The 24,637-nt window shown below is 40.3% G+C and overlaps 1 protein-coding gene across 3 annotated transcripts in view; it reads left to right on the top strand.

Annotated features, from left to right (window-relative positions):
- kdm6ba (lysine (K)-specific demethylase 6B, a) overlaps positions 1 to 24,637 on the top strand; it is a 109,441-nt gene that overhangs the window by 17,781 nt on the left and 67,023 nt on the right. Inside the window, exon 3 of one of the 3 annotated variants that reach the window (XM_037544623.1) lies at positions 13,243 to 13,286. The exons of the other annotated variants lie outside the window; for them this stretch is intronic. The gene's annotated coding sequence lies outside the window, so the exon portion shown is untranslated. The remainder of the gene's footprint in view (positions 1 to 13,242; positions 13,287 to 24,637) is intronic. 3 annotated transcript variants of the gene reach the window in all.

The following is a 24,637-nucleotide window of genomic DNA, read 5'->3' as shown; positions in this document are numbered from 1 at the left end:
GCTTCACATTACACTCAGATTTGCAAAGATAATAATGTTTATCTTTATCTGCGAGTAAACTCAAAATGGTAAACTCGGGAATTTCTCATCCAAGACTAGGAGTTTTCTCACTTTTGACACAGTGAATAACTATATTAACTTTATATCATCCAGATTCGTGTCTTATGTCTCCTTTTTGTTTAATGCTGTTTCTCCTGAGGATTTTTTGAGAATCATAATTAAGTGTCCTCAGCCATAAAAGACACATTTGGGCAATATAGTTTCAGTGGCTGTGCCCATGTTTCATGTAAGGGGGTGAAATTTATAAATTAGATTTTTGGTTGAACTATCATTTTAATGCAGTTGAGTGCACCCCACTGTTAACACTTCTGCAGGGAGGACATCTGGGGACCAATGTGGGACAATCCTCAGATGTTCATATGATTCACTATTGGAATAATTTGAATAACTTAATTTCAGACTATTTGACATTACAGAGCTAATTGTATGTCTTATATGTCTTCATGCAAGGAGGAAGTGTGCATAAGTGTGCCGAGGCTGCTCAGGTTAGATAAGAGAGAGTGAAGGATGGAGAGGGGGGCATGGAGAGATCAGCAGGAAACAGGGCCCAGGTGCAAGTTAGCACTTAGTGAAGCGACAGGAAGATGAACTGTCACAAAAGAGGTGAAAGGGAGGGTTAAATAGGTGTTTGTGTGAGTGTACATGTGTCATTGCGCTGAAGCGCTATACAGCTAAATTTACTGATATATGTAATTAATACTTGTAGAATTTTAAGCTTTTTTTTTTCAATTTGAAGATTGATGTTTAATGATTTTCATGATTTTAAAAGAATACAGTGTGTGTGTGTGTGTGTGTGTGTATGTGTGTGTATATATATATATATATATATATATATATATATATATATATATATATATATACAACAGAATTTACATATATATGTTAACCCATGCTATCATTCATACAGGGAATTGAAGCTTTCTAGTTTGCTATTGCTTTTGTTAGTCTACTGCTCATTCATGTCTATAGTTCTCCCATGAGCACTGTCCTACTGCAGAACGTATTGTTTTAAAAGCTGTATTCTAACCAGATTGCCAACATCATGTATTCAACCATAGCAACATGCAATATGCAAGCAGCAGCACTCAGCCTGGATGGCTAATGTGGCAGATATGCAGCCTTAAAAAAAAGTTATTAAGACACATTAACTTTGTCCGCAAACTATCCTACTTATGATGCAGGCCTGGGTAATGAGTTGTATGATGACTTATACAGCATTTTTTGTTGAGGGGCAGTGTGACAGTCTCACAGGACCAGAAGTGGTCTCATAAACAGACCACCTGAGGGCAACCATGAGAAATTTTAGGCAAAATGTAAGTTGGAACATATTTATTAGTGTAGGAACGAACTGATTGTGAAATTTCTAAAGCAGTCCAAAACTTTGTGAAGGTCAAAATAAGAGGTCATGGTGTCTTTAGCCCTTGGATGTAACATAAGTTAGTGTGGCTGAAAAGTCCCTCCAGAAAGTCCAGTTTACCATGTTGATAAGTTCTGTGTGTGCAGAGAATACATTACATGTGATAAAAATAAACCTTGCTTAGTAAGAGCGATTTAGCAACAGTATGTAGTGTGGAAAAATTATTAAATTTTTGTCTGCTCACTCTTACATTATTAGCATTCTTTTGGGGAAAATGTCAAAAAGGAGGTTATAAAAAGCTAAACATCCAGCTTTATTGTGTTCCCACCCCCTTTTTTCTCTTTCTCTCTCTGGTTTGGGTCATTGCCCTCAGCTCTTTGTTGCACCAGGCTTTTGTGTGTGAGGGGCCCTAGCAGGGAGAGAGGGGATGAATATGGAGAGAGGGTACATAAGCTGGGGTTGGATGTGAAGTGTGTATGTGAAAGAGCGTCCACAGCATATACAAGCACACTGGAGGATCTAGCAGCGTCCCGCCACCACTGCCAAGATCCACGGGGTGTTTAGGTTGTGTGGACAAACACTGAACAGCCTGACACAGTAATTACACACTCTGCATTCTCTCTCATATACACACACAGGCATATGCATGTACACACACGCTGTCCCCGGCCTCACCCCTGTGCAGGCAGACATTACCCAGATGCTGCTTTGCTGGGTGAAATCAATCATGACCTGCCATTTCTCTCTCTCTCCTCTTTTTTCTCTTTCTCCATAAGAACTCATTAACCTCAGGTTAGTCTGTGAGTTGAATAACTGCTCAGGGGGGAGTGTGACGTCACTCTGGTAATAAGCCTTCTTAAGCTGTGTGTGTATAGGGGAGTATGTGTTTGGGGGTGCAGCAAAGGGGCCCGTCTAGGATGTTTTGTACCCTTATACAAAAGCCAAACATCAGCGTCCATTTAGACATGTCTCAGAGAGAGAGAGAGATAGAGAGGGAGACACAGTATAATTAGGGCCTTGCCTTCTCTCGAACCTTAAAAAATTCCTTCACTTACCATAGAGAAACATACACCAGTAAAGCCATACAATGAAAACAGCATTTACACATATTCGTGTATAGAATCTTTGACTGCCGTGTGTGTGTGTGTGTGTTTGTGTTTGTGTAAGGGATGATAAGTCAGCTTCCATGTGCGCTGTGTTTGTAAACCCTCAGGCAAATAGCAAGATCAGTTTGCCATCTGCATTTGGAGAGATATTAACCAGTAGTGGGTGGTGTGACTAAAATGTATTTATTTTATTTATTTATTTATAATGCAAAACAGTGAGTTTTGATGTTTATCAAAGATACTTTTGTAAGTTATCTGGGGTTTGTTATTCTCGGACGTCCCTTCATTTTTAATAATAACTCTATTTAACAACTGAAGTAAATATGAACTATTTTTATTTTGCAAAATAAAATCTGTAAAAACAGAAGAGATATAAATATTAACAGTATTGCTTAACAAAAGCATGCATTGGTTTTCTGGCTCCAGCTACAGCACAGAGAAGTAATGTGTATTTTAAGTTAACCATTATAACACTATAAAGCTATGACAAAATTCATACCTTAGGAGGAATATTTAACTGGATACTAGATGAACTATCCATCCATCCATCCATCCATTATCTTCCGCTTCTCCGGGGTTTGGGTCGCGGGGGCAGCATCCTAAGCAATGAGGCCCAGACCTCCCCAGCCACTTCCACTAGCTCTCCAAGGGGGATTCCAAGGTGCTCCCAGGCCAGCTGAGCGATATAGTCACGCCAGCGTGTCCTGGGTCTTCCCCGGGGTCTCCTCCCAGGTGGACTTGCCTGTGACACCTCCCAAGGGAGGCGTCCAGGAGGCATCCTAACCAGATGCCCGAACCACCTCAGCTGGCTCCTCTTGACGTGAAGAAGCAGCGGCTCTACTCCGAGTCCCTCCCAGATGACCGAACTTCTCACCATATCTCTAAGGGAGAGTCCAGACACCCTGTGGAGGAAACTCATTTCGGCTGCTTGTATTTGCAATCTTATTCTTTCGGTCATTACCCAAAGCTCATGACCATAGGTGAGGGTGGGAACGTAGATCGACCAGTAAATCGAGAGCCTTGACTTATGGCTCAGCTCTTTCTTTACCACAACAGACCGGTAAAGAGCCCGCATCACTGCTTACCCAGCACCAATCCGCCTGTCAATCTCCCGCTCCCTTGTACCATCACTCGTGAACAAGACCCCGAGATACTTGAACTCCTCCACTTGAGGCAAGAGCCTATCCCCGACCCAGAGAGGGCTCTCCACCCTTTTCCGCCTGAGAACCATGGTCTCGGATTTAGAGGTACTGATTCTCATCCTGGCCGCTTCACACTCGGCTGCAAACCGATCCAGCGAAAGCTGAAGTTCACGGCCTGATGTCCCCAGTAGGACCACATCATCTGCAAATAGCAGCAGTGTGACCCTGAGGTCACCAAACCGGACACCCTCCATCCCCTGACTGCGCTTAGAAATTCTATCCATAAAAATTATGAATAGACTCGGTGACAAAGGGCAGCCCTGACAGAGTCCAACTCTCACTGGGCACGAGTCTGACTTACTGCCAGCTATGCGAACCAAACTCCAGCTTTATTTGTACAGGGCCTGAAAGGCTCGTAGCAAAGAGCCATGTACCCCGTACTCCCGAAGCACCTCCCACAGAATACCCCGGGGAACACAGTCGATGCCTTCTTCAAATTCACAAAGCACATGTCGACTGGTTGGGCAAACTCCCATGCACCCTACAGAATCCTATCCTGGAGAGGGTGAAGAGTTGGTCCAGTGTTCCACGACCAGGGCGGAACCTGCACTGCTCCTCCTGGATCTGAGGTGCGACTATAAGCCGGACTCTCTTCTCCAGTACCCCTGCATAGACCTTACCAGGGAGGCTGAGGAGTGTGATTCCCCTGTATTTGGAACACACCCTCTGGTCCCCTCTTTTTTTAAAAAGAGGCACCACCACCCCAGTCTGCCAATCCAGTGGCACTGCCCCCGATGTCCACGCAATGTTGAAAAGGCGTGTCAGCCAAGACAGCCCCACAACATACTAGATGAACTAGTATTGCCAAAAATATCAATATAAATTTTGACTATAGCTGTTTTTTTTATTGGTGCTAGCAAAAAGTAGAAAACACACATATTTATACATTTCCCCTTAATACAAATGTAAACATTTAGCCAAGACATTAAATTGAACCAAAGCATATGCAAATTTCAGGTTTAGATGGCTGCTACTGGTATTTTGGCTATGTGCTGTTTTTTGTCCAGTTTTATAGATAACAAGGTATAATAGTATGGAACTTGCTTTATTATTGTTGATAGATTCCAAGTGACAATAGACACAGCTGAACCAAACGTTACTCATCACTGCCCTGTAAATGTGTTATAACACCAGTCAGGAGTTTTTTTGTTGTTTTCTGAAGAACCATGATGCATTTTCGGCTTTCTTATTTTTCCATGTATTTGCCTTAACCAAATCGATGAAAACGCAATAAATTAACATTCGGCATATTGCAAAGTTAACATGCTTATTACATCCAACAAGTGGAAAATAATTGATGTCAGCTCAAATAAATGTGATTTGGCGATTATGTAATAATTGTGACAGGCCTACTCTAGTGTCTGCTTTAATACACCACAATTATGTTGTATTTGTGAAGGGACTGTTTGAGAGGTTTTTGTATGCTTGATAACATCATTGTTGAGGGTGTGGTTATATTTTCAGTATGAAAAAAACACTGAACAAATGTTTTGATAGAAATTTCAGACAGATCTTCTTCAAATTGTGCAAAATGTGCCCATAAACATAATTACAGGGACAAATTTACCATGAAGGGGACAGTCATACACCAGCAGTCTTACTCAGATTGTGCAAAATGTGCCCAAAGTGGAGCACGCAAGTCAAAATTGCAAGTCAAAAATCGAATCAAAAAAAGTTTGATTTGACCCAAGAAATCCTAACCCCACTCAAACCACCCAATGATGAACAAACATACTTTTGTACTATTTATAACTTATTCATTTCTTATTTTCCTGTTAATGTTCTTTTTTTTAAGTGTTTTGATAATGTGGTGTAATGTTATATTTTGAAGACTAGCTACTTTTATTTTGTCTTTTTGGCTCACCACAAACATTGCACTTATGCCCCAAGACAAAATTTGGGCTTCCCTATTCTGGAAGTTTCATAAAATTAATGTGTTTTTACGACGACCATTGCTGAGAGGCAGTGTTGAACATGGACCAATATGTCTGACCAATATTTGACTAACTGAATTAGGTCATTGCTGATACCAATCCAGTGTACTGTATCAGTACATCACTGTTTTTGTATTTTAAATAAATGTATCAGAAATGCTGTCCCTACCTGCCTCTATTTGTGGACACGTGCGTGCGTGTGCAAGTCAGTTAAAGTGAAATCACTTATCTCTGTCATTTACATCCATATGCTCTTCTACAAATATATCACCCAGGTCGCCTTCCGTTAGAGTTCCTACAAAAACCCCAGCGCCTGTATGTGATCTAACTCCATATTAAGAGGTAATTAATGTAGAAGTTAATTAGCTACTGAGAGTGAGCTAGTGGCCCAAAGCTCAAAGGAAATGCTGTCATTACTTTTAATTACCTGCTGTTAATTTTGATGACCTTAAAATGGCTTGATATGAATAGAGACGCACATGCACACACGCTCATACATGCACACATCTTTGTCTTTGTCCACACTATCTTGTGTAGACAGTGTTGGATTGTGATAGATGGGTCACTTCCATGCGCAAACAGGCACACTTTCTCTCACACACACACACGCACACACTCTTCTTCACATGAGCGTGGAGTCAGAGTGGTTTGTTTGGTGTGATTTGAGGAGTCTATTCTAAAGTGGCTTTGTTTTCTCCAGCAGCATCAAGAAACACTGAGATACTGCTACTCATCTCCACTCCAACACCGAGAACAAAGAACTCTCTCTCCTCTCTCTCTTTGCCTCTTTCTGTCTCTTTTTTTTCTTTTCTCAGTTTTTCTTTTTATGTCTCTCCTTTCTTTTCCCCCTTTCTGTCTTTCTGTCTCCTTGCTCTTTGTCTTTTTCTCAGTTCTCTCTCTTTTCTCTTCTGTCGTCTCTCTCTGTCTTTCTCTCTGTCTCTCTCTCTCTCTCTCTCTCTCTCTCTCTCTCTCTCTCTCTCTCTCTCTCTCTCTCTCTCTCTCTCTCACTCTCAGTTTTTGTATTGATATCTGCACCTATTCATGTTTCTCTCAGATAAGAGTCTGTAACAGGCTTAAGGCTTAAACCCTTACAAGAGATTTTCACAGTCTCTTTGCTGTTCAGATCTTCTCTGTACATTATTACCCATGTGTGTGTGTGTGTGTGTGTGTGTGTGTGTGTGTGTATAAAAATCCAACCTGAGACACTAAATGAAGTGAAAAGATAATTGCCACACTTGCTTATTGACAGCGCTGGATGAGAAGATTATATACATTCAGTGTGCATCTCTCCAGACTATAGCAGCACTGTAATTTCTGATGCAACACTGTCCCAATTCATCCTTATCAGGCTCTATACATGATCACATGGCACATGTCACTCTGCTCTGAAAGTCTGCAGCACATACAACGTCAGTGTTTTCATTAGTATATGTTAAATTCTTATTAATAAAGTGTGGAATTATGCTCCTGTATGATCTGCTGGGTCTTTAAGGCTCTGTAAATGTGAGGCTCAGAAGTGGAAATCAACAACCTGGTCACATTTATGCACAGATGTCATGTTCCAGTTCATGGGGCTTAGAGATAAACCTTAGATCTGGTCAGCGTGAGACTCTTTAGCTTAATTTGGGTATTTGAGCAGAGCAGTGTGTGCTGTAGCCCAGTTCTCACTGACATTACCCGGCCTTGCTTTTGTGGCTGGAATGTGAGTACATGTGTGTGTTTGTCTTTCTGCATTTTTGTGTGTTAGGGGTGTACAGATTCACAGAATTTATAATTCATTTTGATATGATACAGTGGTGTCTCAGTTTAATTCATTACAATAGTTAAAAGCAAGGAGTGGTTCAAAAAGAGACATTTAAGTAACGGAACATGACAGGGAACGTCTTATCAGGAAAAAAAAAACCCGGCTGTGATTCAGTTGTTATTCACAATAACGCACAACATCAAGAGTTGTATTGCTGTTGTACAACACAAAATAAAAAAATCTAAAGGAGCCCCAAACCTCAATATTGTTTTAAGGTGGCAGCTCCATCCACTGGAACAGCAGCTGAACGTGCACTGTTATCTAATTTGTCCTTTTTCAGTTTTTGTATGTGCTAAAATAGAAACCTAGTAACAGTTTGCTGCAGTGTAAAGTGAAAAAAACATGATGATTTACCAGGTAAGGACTCCCTTTACATTGCAGCTAACTGTTACTTTATTTCTATATTAGAAAAGACAAAAACAGTGGATATATGTGTTAGGTAACTTCTGTGAGATAAAATATAAAGAAGGATGGGATGCTTTCTTAACAAATCAGATTGTGTCATTGGAAGCAACTGTTTTACACTAATGTGTTAAGGTTTGCATTTTCAGTATGTAATTAAAAGTCTAGCTTTTGTGATTTGAAAATTTGAGCTTATTTAAAATGCGATTTTGATATAAAAATGATTATTGTTAGGCCCTGGTACAATGCTGATTTTTTTTTTTTTTTTTTTCTTTCAAAGCAAAAATCTGTCAGTATAATTCCGATGTCATTATGCTAAACTGGCACATTTTGCATTGCAATATTACATATCACCATACACTGTTACGCCCCAGTACATCTATGTCCAATATTGTGTGTGTGTGTGTGTGTGTGTGTGTGTGTGTGTGTGTGTGTGTGTGTGTGTTTGTTTGTATAGTATTTGTATATGTATTTGTGTGTGTTCTGGAAAGGAGTCTCTAAAAAAAAGTCCCATGTTTAAGTATGCAGTTCTGTGTAGGAGGGTGCATTCATGTATGTGCTTGCATATGTGTGTGTTATATTACATTACATTTACATTTAGCAGACGCTTTTATCCAAAGCAACTTACAAATAATGTGGTACATAGAACAAACATAGTCAGGCCTTAAAGGAGGCCAAAGGGTAATAGCGGGGTATTAATAGTGTGTGTGTGTGTGTGTGTGTATGTGTTTTCAAACAGGGCCACTAAAAAAAAGTTGCAAGTGTTCTTGAACAGGGCAGCTAAAATAAGTCCCAGGTTTAGCTGTGTATATGTGTATATGTGTGTGTGTGTGTGTGTGTGTGTGTGTGTGTGTGTGTGTGTATATACACACGAGCCTGTATGTTTTCTTCACAGGCCACCTCTAGGCCAGAGGCAGGTTCAGTTGCCATGGCGAACATGTAATCCAAAAAGCCCAGCTCCCCCTGAAGCTGTGCAGCTGTCTGATTGGCAGAGGGTCCTGCATGGGCTGGTGATGCGTGCTGCCAGTTGGCCAATAGGGCACAGACTGAGCTGGGGCTGTTGCTAAGGGGAGTTTCTTGGAAAGGAGTCAGCTGGGCTCTCTCTCTCTCTCTCTCTCTCTCTCTCTCTCTCTCTCTCTCTCTCTCTCTCTCTCTCTCTCTCTCATTGCCCTCATTGACTCCGTCTCCCCCTCCCTTACTTCTCTTTCCTGTCTCTCCTTTTTTGCACTTCAACACGTGCAGAGGGGGAAAGAGCACATGCTGAAAAATTCACTGAATATTTTATGCTGTGCTTTGGTGCATGCATGTTTCCAAGATTGTGTGTGCGCTGCAAGGTGGGCTTTTTGTAGGTTGGGCAAGGGTGTGTGATATGTGTACAGGGAATGATCCATCACTGAATGCTGTATGTGTTAGAGATTTCAAGTGACTGTGAGGCTGGATTAGGTCTTTGTGTGTGTGTGTGTGTGTGTGTGCGGCAATGTGTTGGGTATGCGCAGAGTGTCACGTAGGCGAAGGCCCCTCACTCATTCTCCAGAGCCCCAGTTCCCCTCTTTCAGCCTGTGTCCTTACATACAATCCTCCCCAGAGGCCACACAAACAGCAGCGTACAAATACATATAAGCACCCAGTCTGCAGTCACATATTTCATATAAGAGTAAACAGCACCAGCCAACACACTGCATGTCTTCAGTTCCTAGAAATACGATACTAATTTGGAACATAATTGGACAATGAGAAGGTCATGCTTACTTTTAATGATGCCCATATAGAATTTGTATACTGATAATAATTGATATTTAACACCTTGTTGTGCAATGTAACACAAGTGTAGACTTGATGCTTATATGAAGTGCATTGTCAGACAATTATTGTAAACGTTTACATTTTTTAATTTAAGCATTATACTTCACTTAGCAGGCATTCTCATCTGGAGAGAATTTAAGTATTTGTGGGTGAAATCTGCTATTTCAGCAGACACAACAACTAAACATGGCAACAGTAGATGAGTAAGAGTTGCTTTATTTGTTCTGTTGGAATGAATAGGTAATAAAAGTAAAAATACGAAAGAAGTCTATAAGAACAAGATTTGTCAAGCTGCTGGTCTGCCATGATTAGGACAGTTGACCAGTTGGAAGCACACTGGTGGTACAAAGCATCTTGTCTGTTGCTGTAGCAATCTTTGCTGCAATGCTCAGAATGCAACTTGCACTTGCATTGTATTATGAATTGAGATGTGCACATTTTAGAATACAACAACATGCAAAACCTTGTTTGTGGGGCTTGAAGCATTTGTGTTTCCATTCTTGCATGAGGTATGCTTTGGGTCTTATTACAATAGCATGGTGTGTACTATGTATAATGTGTAGCTGTAGCATTCTTGCTTGGACAGGAACTCAAACCCTGAGTGTTCTAAATGTGGAGTGGTGGTGTTATCCACTAGACTGTCCATTTCAGGGAGTGAGTTGTTGTTGTTGCTGCTGTTGTTGTTGTTGTTGTTAAAAGTTCCTTAAAAAAGAACAGAAAGCATATTCAGTAATGACTTCATGTGTCTCAGTGGGTCTTTAAGCTATAAGTACAGTACTACATTATCGATTGTAATTGTCCGATGTAGATCAGTAACATAAGATCAATAGTAAAAATTCTAAAAAATGTTGGCTGTTGATACATACTGCACCTGTACTTACCTTAAGACAAGCAAACCTCTCTCTCTCTCTCTCTCTCTCTCTCTCTCTTTCTCTTTCATTCTCTCTGTATTGTAGTAGATAGCTCTTCAATTCTAATGGGATTTTCTCCTTCTGAGTCTGTCTCTGCTAATAGCAACATCAGCTTTCTCTACATAAGGCATAAAAACACATGCATTAACATAATACTGACTGTGTGCGTACCTTGTTGTTATGTGCTCTTTTTCAGCACTGACAGATAGGCTGATATGTGTTTTGATTGATTGGTTCAATCAATAGGAAAATGCATATGCTCTCTGTATGTGAATAAGGTTGGATGTCCAGCCTTCAACGTGGAAATCTGACACACCTGCTTCTAGTATGCAATTTCTTCTAAAGACAGTGATTTGAATCAGATGTGGCACACTGTGGTTAGAACTAAATTCTGTCCTGGAATGGGCTTGAGCATCTCTGGCTGTAGCAATTATAGAAATTGTATTCTAGTATCACTGAAAGATAAAGGAAGAGAGTCACATGTAAATATCTAATTAACATGATTTATCTTTTACCCCAAATGCAATGAATCAGCCAAGACATGTTTAGTATCTGAAGTTTGCTTCTTTAGTTTACAGCAAAATAGTTTAGTTTACAGTTAAGCTAACATTGCTAACAAACACTGGACATAGACTGTTGCCAAACTCCTCTCCATAAATACATGCCCAAATATATGAATATATGAATTCTGAACTGCACTGTTAGGCGAGAAGCTAAGCTATTAAACTTGGAAAATCAAAATGATGCCCAGTTAAGATTTTTACAGTCACAATACAAATGAGCCTCAACTGTATATGTTTGAACCTGAGTTCATGAAGAGCCAGCTGGATGCTGGACCCACCAGTGACTTGGCGGACATGCCTGTGACTCCGCATACGACATGAATTGGGTTTGCTTGTGGCAAGTGCCAGGTGATGCCAACCGAAGTGGGGTATCTGTTGAAATCAGCGCTTGAACAAATCAGTATGAAAGATGTTAAAAAAGCAGTGTCTTAAAAATAAAGCAACATTTATCGAGTATGTAAGTGACATACGACATTATAGTAGCTAGGAGAGCAAGTGGACAGCGAAGATGTTGAAAAAGTAAACAATGCCTACCTCAAATTTACTTCTCATCTGCAAAAATGTACTTGTAACAGCTGTTGATTTTAGAATACCCAATTTGCGATCTCCTTGTAATCGTCAGGTGAAAAATGATCACTGCATACACGTTTTGCAAGCTACTTTAATTGAACAGCGGTCTTACTAGTTTGTGGTTCATTGCCAAAAGGTTTGCCAAAACATTTTGCATGTTTTTGCCTCATTAGCGAATCAGTGGTAATATATTGGCCTGCAACTATAGTTCTGTTCTTTGTTTATACAGAATGGAACACAGCACCTCATTTTTGTAACTTTATCATTATTTGAGAAGCACCTTCTAGCTAACCTTAGCAAACACAACGGTATACCTGCATAATGACGTTTTGATGTACAACACACCCCATCCAACATCCAGTTTGAAAGAGTTGTAGTGTTACAGATCAGGACATAATGCTGACGATAATATAGTTCAATTTTTAGCTTAAATGTTTAAATATTAATATTAATCATGATATCTGCTTACTAAATAGTTTTTTTTTTATTTCTCATTTATATAGCCTTTTAAAAGAAATTTGAAGCAAATAAATTATGATTTTTGCATTTATGTACCCAGATGAGGTTGGTGACAGTCTATTTGTTAGCCAGTATTTATTAGTAATGTTAGTCTAGCATCTTTTGTTGTGAACTAAAGAAGCACACGTCAAATATCAAACATAGCTTATCAACTGCAGTTGGGGTAAAATATAAACTGTTTGAATTACTTTAAGTCAGTAGAGCTGCATAATATGTACAAAATAACAGTAACAATTGAAGGGTTAGGGTCAGGGTTAGGGTTAATAACTTAATTACATGCTTATGGCAGCCAATCACCACCCTTGATTTTGGAACAGTAATTGGCTCACTGGAGGCCAACTTCTTGGGTCTTTGAATTCAATAAGGAATTTTTCAACGATAACAATAACATATCGTATTATTGCCCACCACCTGCTGTATCTGCAGAGCTGAAATAGTGAGGATGCTTGAAGTGTGTTGTACTGTGGAGTACAGTGGGGTCAGTGAGTTCCTCTGTAGCAATGTGGCTCTGGTTACATAACACTCAGCTTGGCACTTTCCGTATCACTTGCACAGCTACACAGCAATTACACTGCCGAGCTGTTGGGGTCGTGTAATATATGGAAAAGTGTTACTCCTGTTAGGTTATGTAATGGTTTTGATTGTGTGGCTCAGATGCTTTGAGTTTTGTCTTCTTGCTAAAGTGTGAAAACGAGAGGTTTGCAAAGTTTTATGAGCATTCACACACACTGATCTTCACACTTAGCATGCTGAGTGGTAAAAATAGTCTAGAGGACTGCATCAGTAGGTCTGGAGAGTGTGGCGCACACACACTGTGCCTCATACACACCACACACAGAGTCCATATTATTCAGTGCCTGTAAATGAAAGATTTGCTTTTCATCCTTTACTTCTTCTTATGCATGCTGTTTTTCTTTGTCTGTCTACTCTTTTTTCCCTCCTTTATTCCTAAAGAGCTGAAGTGTGCACCCTTTCTCCTCCTTACACTTGTTTCTTCTCTTAATGCACCAGAGCAAGCAGAGAGAGAGAGAGAGACTCTGACAGAGGACTGACAGGTGAGACAGAATGTTCAATATGAATCACAAGAGTTAAGAATAAGGGGCGTATGTGTTGGGGTGAGGATGTGAGAGAGAGAGAGAGAGAGAGAGAGAGAGAGAGAGAAAGAGAATTGCATGCTTGAAATTGTACATTGGAAGTGTTGAGTCTGTCATTCACCTGACAGACCAAATGTGCGAAAGTGAGAGGATGACTGGGACAAAGAACAGTGTCTGTTTTTTTTTCCTCTCTGTCTCTCTGCACCACTAATTGAGTGACTGACAACTCATTTGCTCTTTGTTCTTTGTGAAGGATGTGTTTTGAAAGACTGCTTCTGTCTGTCTTAGAGTTGGAGAGAGAAAGAGTGAGAGAGAGAGAGAGGGATAAAGAGGGATAAAGGAGTTTAATAAGTTGAGGTGTTGTCCTGCAGTATCCATCTCTCATCCTTAGCTCTTGCTGTCTGCAGAGGCCACGCAGCATGCTGTTGCCAAAGCAATGCAGCAAAACAGTGTTGCTGAGGTTTTTTTTTCAGTTTTGCTTATATTTTTTACTGAGTTTTGTTCATGTTATAGCGCTGAACGATATGGACAAAATACTAGTGCAGGGATACATCAGTATGATCCTTGTGGGCTAATGCCGATATCCTGTATTTTTAATGCATATATTTGCCGATTCGGATACATAAATATTTATAATACATAACAGTAGGGGCTACATCCATCTGCGTTAGCATTAGAGAGAAATATAACATTCATTTTGTATGGGGTTACAAATGCAGTAAAAACTGCATAAAACTTTAATTAGTTAGTCTCAGTCTTGAGCATCTGATCAGGTGAGCTCCTGCTTTGCTGGAATGAAAACTGGCAGAAGCTAATGAATGAAGAGCGACTTCAGCCTTGTAAAAAGTTGAACACCAAGAGACATTTTACAGGAAACTATTCCACTTTTTTGGAAATGTTTATGCCAGAGATGTGAGAAAAGTGGCTGTAGCTGAGCTAAAGCTTAAAGCAGAGCAAAGTAAGTCTGCGTTTTTGTTTATGTAATATTTTTAACCTATAGTTGTACATCAGCCCATGCTAAAACATATTTAAAGTCAAGACAGTAAAATGGACATCAAATGTTTTAACTCCCAAAAGTGGGTTGATTTTTGTTGAACGGACAAAATGGCTTTTCTTAACATTTGGATTGCTGACCCCACCTTAGAATTACTCTGTGTGTGTGTGCGCGCGTGTGTGCGCGCGTGTGTGCGCGCGTGTGTGTGCGCGTGTGTGTGCGCGTGTGTGTGCATGCGTGTGTGTGCATGCATGCGTGTGTGTGTGTGTGTAAACAAGCTCTGTTCTGATTGGTTGTCTTGTATTGTACCTAGTTCAAAAAGTAGTTTGGGCTGAAACACTCCATACAACTTTTCATGACTTAGTGGCCGGGGCTAAAGCTGTAGCCTGAATACGTAAATATATTACATGAGTTGGTTTTGTGACATGCTGTGAACATAAAACAGGCTCTTTTTGCATCTTAGTTTCCATAAATGGACTGTTTGGACCAGAGAGTGAATATTACATTTTGAAATTTTAACTGTGTTTACATACATCAAACTTTTTTTATTCCAAATCAGTGACAACATTTTGCCATGATTTTAGCCCTTTACATAATGTGAAATATCAGATTGTAATTGGGCTATACTCAAAGTTTTCATATTTGAATTGGTAAAGGAAAAGAAAAAGTTGTATCATATTTACCTGGTTCATATTCAATCGAGCAGTCCTGATGCATGTGTGCACCAGTGCTTGGTTAAGTTGCAGCACCGTGAAGGTCTAGAGCACTCCAGTGGGTCATTACTGAGCTTTTCTTTCCTTATTGCAGCTCCTGGTGCTTATATATTCATACCGCAGCAGGCTACTGAGCCGTAAAGAACAGTCGAGAGAGAGAGAGAGAGAGGGGGTAAGAGAAGATTAGAACTGCAAGAGGTTTGAAGACTGAGGGAGAAAGTGCATGTGTGAAGTGTGTCTGCTGTCTGGCACTTTGGGAGAAACAGAATTGATTGGAGGAGTGTAAATTACAGACGGCAGTCTGCGTGCATTATCTCCCTTTCATCTGTGTGTTCTCACATTCCCTCACTCTTATGCCGCTCTCTCTCTCTCTCTCTCTCTCTCTCTCTCTCTCTCTCTCTCTCTCTCTCTCTCTCTCTCTCTTGCTTCATCTGTCATTGAGATCCCTTTTGCCTCTCTTTGTCACTGTATGTCTGGCTCTTTGTTTAGGAGTAGCTGAAGCTGAAGTCTATGAGTGTGTGTCGTTTCCCTCTCTGGCATTCTGTCATTCTCGTTTGTCGAGTACACGCTGTATCTTCGGGTGGTAAAGCCAGTTGTTCTGCTGGCACTATTCTAATGTCACTCTCAAGGCTAAAGTCAGCAGTTTGTGTGAAGGTGTGTGTTCATTAAAGAACTCTGAGAGCGACACTAACATTGTGTGTTCATGTTGTGATTGTCTATGAAACACAACTCTGTTACTCTGCTGCTATTTCAGATGAATATGGTGAATTTGGTTGAATATGCCTCTTTTTGAGTGCCGTGTAATACATATTATGAAAGATGGGAAGTATCGTTAACTGCTGATAAGACTGATAAAACTTCCTATCTTTCATAGCTGTCAATCGAGTTGGACAATTTAAATGTCAGGAAGTGTTCTAAATCAGCCTTGATATGTTCATTCTATAGTAGTACAAGGCAGGACTTCACAAAGAGGCTGCTTCACCATGAAGGCCTTTTTATTATTTTAAATACAGGTGATTAACAGGCTGCTAATGTGGAATTTTTTCACTTGTAGTAAGAACTGCCAAACCATAGCAAGAACAAAGGTATCTACTGGTTTCTGACTAGAAAGACAAGTATGTTTTTCTCTAGCATAAGCAGACTTCACTGTGGTGTTTCCACGTAACCTGCCATGCTGAAGATGGTTACTGGAGAAAGGTGCTGTGAATACTGGTTAAAATGATGAGTCTTTGTGCATTAACGATTCCCTCTTTTTTCTGAAAATATACTCAAGTGGTTTACTGGTGATGGAAAGTGGCTCATTTTTTTCTTAGCTTACAAGCATCACTCTCTTTCATCCTCCTGTTTAATTTCCCATATAGATTTACATGGGTCTGTTTTCAAACTGCTCCTGTTTTTATGTCATTGCTACTGTTTAATGTGTTTTACATTCACATCAATCCACACTGAATGACTTTAACATCTCAACAATATAATTGTGCAGAAATTCACTGGCACTCCGCTTTAATGAGAGACTTATCAATGGTGACTCCCTGTAATAAAAACAAGTTTTGCCATTTGTCAGATTACCAATATGTTACATTGTACTTAGGACAGTCTTGGTGGATTGACAGTCTCTTTATCTTGCTCCTACTTTTGATAGCTTCTCTGATATCTTAAAAGCATTATTTTACGTGTTTGATTCCTGAGGCTGTTGTTTGCTGTTTTATGTCACCTAGTGGCATCACTTTCCTAAAGCTTGCACATAAGCCTGTCATCAGGATCACGTGAGAGAACAATGATAATATTAAAGGATGACATTAGTGGTTCACCAGAAAATGAATTGTACACAATTTTCCACTCATTTTGATAAGATGAGGTACATATTTTGGTGCCCAACTATTGTTTTCTTAGCTTAGCTTTGGAGCTGTGAGGATAAAATTGCTGACAAACACTAGAAGTTGGATTCCTCCTCTAAATCTGACTCCCAGCCATGCAGACAATGGGAATGGAAATTGAATGTTTTAACTTTTAAGCATATATCTTTATTTAGAGAAATTCAAGAATAATAGTTATTTATGAAAAGAAACAACAAAAATTGCAGATCTGTAGCGTCTGTATGCCTCTGTGACGCGCACAAGGGTTGTAATCCTCTTATCTAAAAAGGCAGTCTGCTGCATTTGGCTACACAGTTTTGTTCTTTTTATAGTTCACAGTAAGGTATACTGTGCTCTTTACCACAATGTCGTTTCTGAATGACCGTAATGAAAGCCTGGATTCAGTTTGAGCAGATTCAGAGACTTTTTCGGGGTGTATTTATGGAAAATATTTTGGTGACAATAGAGTTTTAGTGTTTAGTGCTCATAGCCGCAATTAAAAATTAAAGATGCAAAATGCGAATACCAAACATGTCTTGGCTGTTCGATTATGTGTGGGATAGGTAGGATATTATGTCAATTTAATTGTTTTACTTTAAGTAAAAAAAATGACAGATTGAAATGAATTAATGCCTTAGTTGGTCATCTCCAGTTTTGAAATGCAGAGCTCAGCACTTTCCAGTTATTTCTCTGTATGTAAGGAATTCCTAATGTATATACAAAGTATGAAAGTTGTCCTCCATTTATATCCTTTCATCTCCAATCAGCTAAACATGTATGAGAGAATTATTATGAACAAGCCTGTTTAACATGTAATGAGAATGAAGTGACATGCTCTCAGGGAAAGCTTTAGTTTTAGAACGATGTTATCTGCCATTGGTGTGGTTTTATACCTGTCATTGTAAAGGACTGAGACAGATGATAAAATAAGTTGGAATGCATTTTCTGAATGCAATCAGCAAAGTTAAAAATAGTTGTTTGTGTGTGTTACTACACCTGTCAGCTGCTGCACTGTTTGTGTGGTTTAGTGTTGGCAGAGTGCACCTGCCAGAGTTAGACCCTCAGTCTCAGAGGCTTGTAACGCATGAAGCGTGGAGTGGTTGATGTATGCATCAGAGACACACCACAATCACAGACTATGAGAAACGTCTTCTTTCTTCTTGTTTAACCGCCTACTAAATATGGGTTCATAATACATAACACACTAGTGCACTGAGGTGCATCAGTCTGAAAGTGAAGGCATCAATTCTGGACTGTTGGAATCAACTTTAATTTGCTAATATTCATTAAAGAGTCTTCTTATATTTTGGTCATTCACTGGCTGTTTTCAGATATTTCATCGTTTTATCACAAATTTTGCATAAATAAATAGAGAAGATGTAAAAAATAGTCACTTGGAGTAGTTTGTGAAATTTCGAGAAACGTACCAAATCAGAGCTGTTCATAGTGGTGGTGATAGGTACCGGATATCTGAAGCATATTATTTCCCTTTAAGCTGCATGAATTGTTTAAAATATGATGCCCGCCATTGTTTTACAATAGTTTTGAGGAGGTTTTGGTCTAAAACATATATATTGTAAATACATTCCTGGCTGAAAGGTATATGCAGAGCATTGTAAAGCAAAATAGTACCCAAAGACATTGGTATGCCCGTTTTTTTTATTGTTTTCCTCTAGTGTATAATTCAATCAGGTCACCCTTATGTATTCTGTGTATTTACAAAAAAGACTCTGAATTATACCAAAAAGGTCAAATCACGATGCATTAAATCATTTACAAAAATGATGTTACACTGGCCCGCGACCCTGACGGAGAAGCGGCTTAGAAAATGGATGGATGGATGGATGGATGGATGGATGGATGGATGTTACACTGGTCTTTGTGTGGAGTTTAGATATGGGCTCATCACTTGTTGTCTGCCTTAAATATTTATTTATTGTGTAGTTTCTCTGTGACGTGAATTGCTTGTTGGGACAAATTAAGTTGTTTGGCTGAATCTAAAACTACAGAAGCAGCACTATTCCTCTGGTGACCTCACTATGTTGACCTCATCGTTAATAGCCTTGTTTGCTGAGGGTGAGGCTGTTGGGGTCATAGGGGAGGGACTGAGTTTGTAAGGGTCTGTGGGGGGAGGGGCTTTAAATGACATTTAAAAGAATGTGACTGGACATTTGCCATGTGATGTAATCCGTCTGAAATCCAGTTTACTGCTCTCTTTCTCTGTCTCTTATACAAATGCAGTTTCACTGTTTCAGCTTTTTCACGTACACATGACTCATTTTAAAAGAAAACTACTCTGTTTAGATCATGCTGTCGTTCTGAAGGTAAATACACTCTTCAGAGTTGTGTTCTGCTGCAAAGTTTACTTCCACAAATGCCGATTCTCCGTCATCTCTTACAAGAAATCCCTGCAGCGTGCATACACACAATTAGTTCATCAGAGCGATTCTTCTGATGTCCTTAAATTCATTTTACTCACAATGTCCCTCTATTATTCTCTCTCTTCTCCTGTCCTGTTTTAACTCTTCCACTTTCTATATTTCTTACTTTTTTTTCTTTCTCACTTGCTTTTCTCACTCTTTTTTCTTGCTTTCTCTCCTTCTGTGCCCTCTTTCTTTTTCTCTTTCTCTCTCTCTGCATTTCATTCTCTGTATCTTTCTTTCCCCCTTCTCCCCCCCTCATGTCTGAGTGTCTGGGGGTTAGGGCCACATTACTGCCTCTGTCTGGAGCCTGGAGTAACCCAACACCTGACAGAGACAGACAGCTAGAGTGAAGGAGAGTGTGGGAGAAAAAAGAGGGAAAGAAGGGGAAATGGGGTAACATGATCTTTTTTGGTTAGTCTATTCAATACAAAGGTCACTTGCCTCGGCACAAACCATAAGTCCATATACACACACGCAGACACACACATACTGGTAAACACTGATTTGCCCCCTATTCCCAGTGCTGTAGTATACAGAGTAATGATGTAATCCCCAGCAACAGCTCAGATAATAATGGCAATGCTCCCATGCCAGGGTTGCATATGGAATTATGACTGATTGAAACATCAAGGCAGTGCATACATGATTCTAATGCCTGTTTCTTTTCTTCAGGGGGTGGGGGCGTTGAGCAATTGCATGAGCTGCTTTACTCTGATATCCAGACTTCTACACATCTAGTAGTGTGAAATGAAATTTGCCAGTTGATTACACTTTCAGTCGCTCAGTCTGTTATCGCCTTCCTAAAAATGTCTGCATTTGGCTCCTGCTAATAATGTGTCCCTTAATCTTTAATGCATGTCAAATATTGTTCCGATCCTGTTCTCATTCTTTTTAAGTGTTCTGGTTACGCCACTATCACACAGGCAGTGTATACCACTTTGGTATGCACATATCAAAAATGAAAGGATTTCACTGCAAAATATTAAAGTAACGGTAACAGGTTGATAAATCATCAAGGAGGTTAATCAGATAAGCCAATCTTGTCATTTACAAAAAAAATAAAAAACAGTCCGGAATTTCACATGTTGAGCAAATAGTGAAGTCATTTAAATTTGGTATTACATGGCTGCCTAGCATGTCTAACTGGCTGTATGATTTATGAAAACACTATGAAAATCGGTTTTGGCAGGTGTACAATATTGTAATACTCAGATTGGCCTGGGGGGATATAGGGCTTGTGGGCCATACCTGATAGACCAATCTATTGGTAAACATGTTAAGTATGCCTTGTTTGGAGATGAGTAATGTTAAATAAAGGTGCTGAATCTCTGTATAGGAATCACTCCACTGTTTTCAACCAGAATCCTGCATTGGTGATTACCATGGACATCAGACACTTGCTTTAGTCTAAGAGTATTTTAATAAGTACATGGAAAGACAAAGAATGTTCTTCTTGCTAATCAGGAGTATGCTCAAAATGCAGCGGGCATTTTTTGGAGGATTCCTTTGATTAAGTCAGTCAAATTGTCATAACATCTTTAAGAAAGAACACACTCAGAATGAACTCATATAGACTCAGCTAGGTAACACTGCTGCAGTGGATAGACTCTCTGGACTTTTCCAGCACTAAGAGTCACCACAACCACTCTGATACCACTAAATTCAGTTCCACCTTAGAATCTTCCAGCAACTGGGTGAAGTTGTAGGATGTTATATCCTGTACTACAGTTAACATTAAGTCAAGGTGCTGAAGTTTGTTTGTAATAAAACAGTATTTGAAATATCTTTTGAATGAACACAGTAGGAAGTGCACCCCCTGAAATTTTTTTTTACATTTTTGACCATATCCGTATTTGTTTATCAGCTAAACAGCTGCTTCTTGCATGTACAGCCCATTTCAAATGAAAGAGAATTCATAGTCGATAGTACGACTGCAAGTTAGCCTGGCCCTGAGGCAGCAAAGCAGCCCCAAACCATAATATTTCCACCATCATGCTTTGCAGCTGGTATGACTTTCTTCTGATCAAATGCTGTCTTCAGTTTTCACCAAACAAGGTGAAACATGGCATCTGGTACTGTGGTGAAATTCTGTGATTCGGCTGTATGTAGCACATTGTACCAAAACTCCCTGACTTTGCCTATATATTACATATGTCTTGCCCTGATGTTCTTTTTCACAGCAATTGATTCCTCCTGGCACACCTCCCATGAAGGTCAAATTTGTTCAGTCTTGTTCTAAGGTTAGATAGATGCACTTTGACATTAACAGTGGCAAGAGATCCTTCATGAAGATACAGGGGTGCATTAGTGCACGTGGCATGGGTGCCTGGCACATCTGTGAAGGCAACATTAATGCTGAACAATATATATACATATTTTGCCATCCAGACAATGTCTTTTTCAGGGAAGGCCTTGCTTATTTCAGCGAGATAATGTTAAACCACATTCTGCATTTATTACAATGGCATGGCTCTGTATTAAGAGTCTGGGTGCTAAACTGGCCTGCCTGCAGTCTAGATCTGTCACCACTAAAAACATTTGGTGCATTATGAAATGAAAAATATGACAAAGGACACCCTGAACTGTTGAGCAGTTGAAATATTATGTTAGGTAAGAATGCGAAAACATTACACTTTCAAAACTACAGCACTGTCTCCACAGTTCCCAAACGCTTACAGAGTGTTGTTAAAAGAAGAGGTGATGTGACACAGTGGTAAACATGCCTGTGTCCCTACTTTTTGAGAATGTGTTGTTGACATTAAATTCTAAATGGGCATATATTTTTCACAAAACAATAAAATTTCTCAGTTTCAATTTGTTTTATTGTCTTTGTACTATTTTCAATGAAATATTATGTTTAAATGACTTGCATATCATTTGAATTTACATTTTGCACAGTGTCCCAACCTTTTTGGAAATGGAGTTGTATTGTGAAAGCGCTTCTCAAACCACTTCCCAGACTCATAGGCGTCTACAACTTCTTCAGAGTGCATTCTCAGCGTTCTGTATGTCCAAATATGTGGAAAAAGTTTAAAGTTTTTTACCTCAGGTGTGGATAGTGCTGAGAGTGAATTAATTGACAGCTACTAGGTAACAAATGTTTGATGTGTGTTTGTGTGCATGTGTGTGCACGTGACAATAATTGAGTACCTGAGTGTGTGTGTGTGTGTGTGTGTGTGTGTGTGTGTGTGTGTGTGTGGCCTTGTTTTAGATTTGTATGGGCCAGATGTTCCCAGACTCTACACTGCTGCTGTTGAAAGTGTTTTTGCTTACCAGCACCGTAGAGTGAATGGAGCATTTTAATCACTATTGCTTATTTTCATTCTGAATTATTTGTGAAGCATTAGATTTGACCATTTTTGGCTGAAGTTTTTTGGGGTCAGAAATTTTCGGTGGGTGAAATTTCAGTGCATGGAAGTGCAAACTGCACAAGGACAGGGATGCAAATGTGGGTTTCTGTGTATATGTGTGTGTGTGTGCACATGCGAGGCCCGGACAGTAATGGGTGTCAATGGAAATAGGCTACAAATATAGAAATACAGTGTGTGTACACTATATATAGAAATATAGTGTGTGTGTGTGTGTGTGTGTGTGTGTGTGTGTGTGTGTGTGTGCGTGCATGCATGTATGTGAGTGTCTATGTGTGTGTGCATGGCCTCGGGCCTGGTGATCCCCTTTCAGCCAGGGGTTTTCTTGAGCGCAGCCCCCGCGTGTGGCCTGGCTGTGCTCCAAAGGAGCAGGCTGCCCTGCCTGTGCCAGACGCAGCTCTCTGGAGGCACAGGCAGACAAAGCTGGGCTCCATCCAGCTCTCTAAACTCTCCCCCCACCCCCCCCACCCTCATCCAGCTGGCACTGGGGGATCCAGTGTTAGAGCTCTTTCCTTCTCCCTCTCCTGATAGCGTTTTTCTTTGATGCCTTGCTCTATCTCCAGCTGACACACACCCTCCCTCCTTTGTTTCTTGGGAATGCTTGCGCGCGCACACACAGTCATGCTTCTCTGCAGCTGTAGTGGCCACTGTGTGGCAGTGTGTTGTGTACGTGCATGTTCGTTGTGTGTGGCCTCATATCAAACCGCTGACTATTTGAGTTAATAAATTCTCGCCCTTTACTCTACACCAGCTGCCGTGGTGCCAGCATGTGCCTCCCTGCACCACCCACAGCGCGGCCCAGAGAGAGGCCGCTGCTGCAGGGGAGCCTGGGTGGGTCTTGAGATGTGTGGTCTCTCCATAGGGTTTTCATTAGGTTCCCCTCACTCCATCAGACCAACAGCAGTAATGAGTCTAAAAAAGGAAAAAAAACATACATTACTTTTTAATGTAATTCAATGGAACCAGAATTTTTTCAAAGTAATTTTGGGCCATTTCTTTTGGTCCATTCTATTTACACACAATGTAAAGGTCAAAATGCAGTTTTACATTATGTCAAAAACTGAAAAATGACAAAAAAGGAGATACAAGGTTTTGTTCTGATGGCAGCGATATCCTCTGTAGAGCTTGAAATATTTGTACAAACCTGTCTAGACCCAACTGATCACGTCTGTATTGGTCAGGTTCAGATTCAAAACTTACAATTGTACAACATTTTGATGAGAAATGCCGATATTGGATCTTAATATATGTATTTGCCAGTGCCGATATAGTACTTGGTACTAGATCCACCTGGATTGGCATTACAGAGGATTGAAATATTTGTTTGTATAGGGTTATAAATGCAGAAAATGAGTAAAATGCAAAAATTTTACCACAGTATCCCAGCACTGCCTAAACACAGAGAGGAGGTGCAGCAGCTAATAGACTGGTGCAGAACCAACAACCTGTCTCTGAATGTGGACAAAGCTAAGGAGATGGTTGTTGACTTCCGAAGAGTGCAAGGTGACCACCCCCCACTGAACATCACTGGCTCTGCCGTGGAAATCATCAGGAGCACCAAGATCCACATCACAGAGAACCTCACCTGGTCCCACAACACCAACTCCATAGTCAAGAGAGCCCAGCAGTGCCTCTGCTTCCTGCGGAGTATGAAGAAGGCTCGTCTCCCCCCTCCCATCCTCACCATGTTCTACAGGGGGACTGTGGAGAGCAGCTGCATCATCGCCTGGCTTGGGAGTTGCACCACATCCGACCACAAAGCCTTACAGCGTATAGTGATGACAGCTGAGAAGATCATCGGACTCTCTCTCCCCTCCATCATGGACATCTACACCATATGCTGTAGCCGCAAAGCCACCAGCATTGTGGACGACCCTGTCCATCCCTCACATGGACTTTTCTCAAAGCTTCCATCTGGCAAAAGGTACGGGAGCATCCATGCCATCACTGCCAGACTC

Source organism: Pygocentrus nattereri, chromosome 2 (assembly GCF_015220715.1).
Source record: "Pygocentrus nattereri isolate fPygNat1 chromosome 2, fPygNat1.pri, whole genome shotgun sequence".
Classification (NCBI taxonomy): Eukaryota; Metazoa; Chordata; class Actinopteri; order Characiformes; family Serrasalmidae; genus Pygocentrus; species Pygocentrus nattereri.
Note: the sequence above shows the minus strand (reverse complement) of the source record. Positions and strands in the feature narration are given on the sequence as shown.